This window comes from Homalodisca vitripennis, chromosome 1 (assembly GCF_021130785.1).
Source record: "Homalodisca vitripennis isolate AUS2020 chromosome 1, UT_GWSS_2.1, whole genome shotgun sequence".
In the NCBI taxonomy this organism is placed as follows: Eukaryota; Metazoa; Arthropoda; class Insecta; order Hemiptera; family Cicadellidae; genus Homalodisca; species Homalodisca vitripennis.
This window is the reverse complement of record NC_060207.1, coordinates 49,030,561-49,036,560: the sequence shown is the minus strand read 5'-3', so window position 1 is coordinate 49,036,560 and position 6,000 is coordinate 49,030,561.

The following is a 6,000-nucleotide window of genomic DNA, read 5'->3' as shown; positions in this document are numbered from 1 at the left end:
CTGCCTGCTTGATTATTCTTCTCAGCCTATTTATCGCTTCAGTTGAGATTTGTTTGTTTTAATTCCATGGCTGTACAGAGTAGCCATAACCAAAAGCTGTGTTGGCCTAAAACGATTAAATTGTAACCACGTATCTCAAAAGACAATGTATATTTGTTCATATCATGGTTACCACTAATGGAATAATTTAAATTTTAGAACTTTGTTTTAATACCAACAAATAAGATCCATGACCATAATAAGATATGATTGTAATATAAGAAATATTAAACCGAATTCAGATATTTAAATATTATGTATAAATACAGAGTGACACAGAATAACGGGAATTTAACAAATTCTAAAAAATAAGAGTGATGGAAGAAAATGGTTTTATTTGTATTAAATGAAACATAAAAACTTGCAATTTATGAAACACTGATGGAATTTATGATTTTTAAAAAACAACATTCTCTAGATGGCGTCCTCGTCTACGAATGCATTCTTGAAATCTGCGGTGGAGATTCCTCATTGACCGCTGCAACATCTCAACTGGAATACTGTTAATTTCATCCCGAATTCTCTGTTTTAACTCATTTACAGTTCTTGGTCGAGTTGTGAACACTTTAGTTTTGAGTAGCCCCACAAAAAGAAATCGCATACGGTCAAATCTGGCGATCTAGGGGGCCAGGAACGTTACCGAAACTTGAGATGACACGGTTACCAAACAATACTCGCACAGCTTCCATTGACTGTCGTGCTGTATGTGATGTCGCACCATCCTGTTGAAACTAGGATTCTTGAACGTCTGGAAAATTGTTCAATTCAGGTGTAACGAAACGTTGTAACATTTCCACGTGACGATCAGAATTTACAGTTACTGTAATCCCCTGTTCATCCTTAAAGAAAATAAGGTCCAATGATCCCATGTAATGACACAGCACACCATACTGTAACCTTATTAGCGTGTAAAGGGCGCTCATGAAGTTAATTAGTATTCCTGTCTGCCCAGTATCGGTATTTCTGCTTGTTAACATAACCTGTGAGATGAAAGTGGGCCTCATCTGACATCCACAACTTCCTTAGAAATTCATCTTCATTGTTTATGTGTGTTAACATTTGTTGGCAGAATTGCAATCGCGACTGGTAATCATTTTCCTTCAACTGTTGTACTATCTGCAGCTTGTAGGGGTGAAATTTTAATTCTAAATGAAGAATTATGCGAACACTCTCACGGGACATTTCAACCGCAGCTGCTTGCTTACGAATCGAACGGCGTGGACTCCTCAATACAGATCGGCGTACAACATCAATGTTCTGTGCAGTACGAGCACTTCTTGGTCGTCCCGTTGGTTTCTTCTTTAAAACTGATCCACTCTCTTCAAAATTATTAATCCAACTTCTAATGGCATGTTTTGACGGAACAGAATCATGACGTCCTAAGTTGTAAAAATGTCGGAACTCAATCTGGGCAGCTTTCAAACTATCACCGTTTTTATAAAACATTTTTATAGCTAACGCACGCTGATGCCCGTTCCACTGGTCCATGGCTTGTTTACTTGGTCACTGTCACTGTCCCGCAGTGCTGCCACCTGCTCACGGCTGCCACGACGCGTTACAAAAATTCCCGTTATTCTGTGTCACCCTGTAGTATGGCCCAGTCGGCCATCTTCAAGAAAGATGAAAGAAACAGCGAAATTCTTTCTGGTTTAGAGGGTTTGTCCCCCCCTCTCTCTCTCCCTCCTCTTTCATTTTGATGTTTCAATTTGTCAGATGTTCATCGGGGAGGTAATACTTTTAGAAGTTGTTGATTGAAGGTTCAGAGCGACGTGTTAAACAGTTCAAGAGCATCAGGAAGTTGATTACCTTGCTCCTCAATGTTGTTCGTACCACTGAGCTGTTGGTCTAATACATTGTAACAGCCGACGTTTTAGCAGAGGTTTCTCAATGGGGCACCAGATCTCATTCTTAGTAGATAGGACGCTGAAAATCATATGAATCGGTGCTGTGATTTAAGAGGCGATGCTAGATCAAAACATCCTGAAGAAATCGATTCGACTTTAATGGTGGCAACTTCAGCAGGGACGCAATGACGCTCACCGGAACCTACGCATATCTGAAGCCAAGTCATACTTATATCAAGTGTACGAACCGTTCTTTAACCACCATTTCAAACTCTTCTTAAAGGTGACAAGTCTATTCTATATTTTTAATTGGAGATAGTATCAAGCGAGGGAGTGTTTTGTCTTCGGTAACTAAAAATATACGTATCTATAGACTGTGTGCTTTCAGCATTTTCTACATTCTCTATACAGATGTCCCAGGTTCTTAGGGACCCTGTTACAGACAAAACGTACGTAGGGGGTCCCAAGTAAATGAGCATATTAGTTCAAAAATAAGTCCCGTCACGTCAGAGAATAGGATGGACTAAGATATAATCAACATTTAGTAAATATGCATTGCTATATTGCTATGAAAATTGTATCCAACCGCTTTTATCGAATTTCAGTGACATATTGTTCCTCCATCACTATTTTACAACGTGGTACAGGTCACGTTGAAGAAGATCGATATCCCGGAGACAAGAGATCATACTAAAAATGTCTAGATCATTCGAAAAGAGTAGGATTCAAGATTCATTACGTTTATTGAGCTATTAGGTATAATGTACAATAAACCAAGTCATAGATATTACTTAGTAAAATCACACGACCATACATTCAAGAACATGAAAAAAAGAATTCACTGTCCAAAAAATTCTTCGAATTTTTTATTCGGATCGCAGACGTACACTAAGAGGTAGACTATTATAAACCTTGACCCCTGTAACGGAATAATACACGGAGTAGGATTCAAGATTCATTACGTTTATTGAGCTATTAGGTATAATGTACAATAAACCAAGTCATAGGTATTACTTAGTAAAATCACATGACCATACATACAAGAACATAAAAAAAAATTCACTGTCCATAAAATTCTTCGACTTTTTGATTCTAATTAGTCGGTAATACATAACAACGCTCGTTTATTTCTAAAAAAATAAAATACACACACGCACGCATGCATGCATACATATATACAAATCAACAACAATCAGGACTTAATAATGTACAAAAAGAGGTTTGCAGTAATCCTTATAGCTTGCATTGGAAATTAATCTCATAGTCTTCTTCTGCAAATGAAGAATTTTACATGACATTACATACATGGCCCCATAACCTAATACCATAACAGACATGGCTCTGAAAAAAGCAAATAAAGCTTGTCTTAAGCAACAGGATGGGAAGTAAAGTGTATGCCTTCTCATCATATACAGCACACTATTTAATTTTATACAGATATGGTTTATATGGTCACCACATATTAGCTTAGAGTCCAAGACAAAACCAAGAAGCTCAACGATATAATGAAGCGGACAGTCCTTGGTTTGACTAAATATAATTTAGTTTACTTTAATTCTAGCCTATTAGACTTAACCAGTGTGAGGCAGCTTTAAACAAATTAATTATTGCATACTGAGCCAACTGTAGAACTATATGACAGGAGAACAACGTGGTCTACGTGTTCTTTCGTGGAGAAAAAACAACACCTTGCCTGAGACACTATAATAAAGGTAAATTGATTGAAATTGAAACAGTAGAGGACCCAACACAGAACACCCAACACCCCTGTGGGACTCCATGTTTGACAATTTTCGGGTAATAGCAAACACTGTTCAGCTAACAACCTGGGTTCTACCTGCTACATAGGATATGACTACTCTTGCTGCACTGTCCCCCAGGCCATACTTACTTAATTTGGGAAGAAGAATATTATGCGATATACAGTCGAATGCCCGAGAAAGATCGCAGAGCTTGACAGAGGTTGATCGCTTTAATTCAAAGGAATTAAGAATCCTTTCCAGAAAATTCTCAACAGCAAGAACTGTGGATTTACCACTTCTGAAAAGGAACTACCCAGGGACTTGAAGATTGCGCGACTCAAAGAAAAGCACAACTGAGTACACATGATGGTTTCAACAACTTTGGCAATAAAGGGGAACAGTGATATAGCACGATAGCAAGAAATCTCACATCGGGATCCCTTCTTAATGATATTGACTGTTCTTGCCACTTTTAGCACTCCAGGAAAAATTCCTTCCACCAAAACGTTTAAAAAACTGAGGATAAGTGCCACAACACATACCACTACTTTGAGAAAGATATGAGTCATTCCATAAATAATGTTACTACTGGTTGCCTTAAACCTATTCACTACACTAACTATATCATCTGTATTATTTACAACCTTCCAACTGAACCTAGATTCTACATTAGAAACATTCCATAAGTAATAAAAAATATTTACATAATTTACATTACTAACAATTACACCAACATAAGTAATTTTTAAAGTCATTGACAGAGGCAAAAGTATTATTATGAGAAACACCATGAGGCTTATCATTGTTAATGATATTCCATGCTTTTAATAAGGCTGTTTTAGCTCAAGTGTCTAAGTGGCTTGACTTAGTTAAATCTCTCCAGGCCAATGAGGAATTTTTGCTATTTTAGGATGACTATTTTTGTATCCTTGCAGACGAAAATATGATTCAAAATTTTAGTAGTCAAGTCCGAGACAGCATCAGATTTAAGATTCAGCACGTAAGAGGAAGGTGAACTTGAGCTAAACTCAACATTCACATTGAATCAACTCTTTCCACCGTAGCTGCGTTCCGTGTAGAACTATTAAAGGCTCTAAATGTAAATCAAATGAATCATTTTTCTAGATGCTGTCAGAGTGATGTACGAAAAATTCCAGATTTGTTAAAGTGTTTATTGCAAAAGGCATTAAACAGAAGTACACAGATCTATCCTGCCTTTATCTATCTTCTGATCATTCGCCGATTATACTTACTTTAAGCATAGAAGTATTTATAAAAAGCCAAGTGAAATGTCAAATAAAAAATTTACAGACTGAGTTCGATTTCGTGTTTCATTAAATAAAATTTTAAATTTAAACATTCAACTGAAAAATTGTTGAGGATTTAGAAAATTCCACCGACTACTTTATTGATTGTTTGGAATGTTGTGCCAAAGAGACTACGCCCTCACACAGTTCTTTAAAAGTTGTCAAGATAGGTTTATGTTAGCCTAATTAAACCAAGAAATCGCTGATAAAAGAAGATCAAGAGGAATAATACGGCAAAACTATATAGCCAGATTTTAAGGCGAAATTGAATATGGTAGCTGAACACCTGAAGAGGATTTTGGTTCATTAAAATAAAAACAGTGGTTTGAAGAGTAAATATCCAGACTATCTCAGCAACCAAAAATACAAATTATTCCTTATGCAGAGTAACTAAAAGAATTAAGCAGCCTACGATATCCATTTCTACGATTTAAAACTGAAGGAAACTGGACGAAATGTAACATTGAAAAATCTCAAGCATTTGCCGAATATTTATCAAATATTTTTGAACCAAATGACGCTTTTGTACACAACGAAGAGGGAATACACAAGCATTTACTTGCTTTACTTCAACTCGATTTCCTATTACAAAAATTCAAACAGTCTCAAGTTCGCTTAGTTTTACAGAATCTAAATTTTCACAAATCTCCTGGCTATGACTCTATTACCGGAACAAACATTAAAGAAGTTCCCAGAAAAGCCATTATACAATTAACATTCATATTTAAGAACATAATAAGACTGGAACACAACCCGCTCAATTTAAAATAGCCCAGCAAATGGTCATAAAAAAGCCAGGGAAGCCCCTCACTCAGCTGACTTCATACAGACTAATAAGCCTCTTACCTATTATTTCAAAACGGTTTAAAAAGCATCATCTGAAAAGATTACAATCATTAATCGGTGAAGGTTCTGTTGTACCTGTTAATCAGTTTGCTTTTTGTGGAAACAGCTCAATAGAATAGCTTCACATAGAAGTTGAAATGATACTGGAACGCTTAGAAAATAAACGCTATTGTTCAGCTACAATTTTATATAGATGTCAATCAAGCATTTAATAAAGTGTGG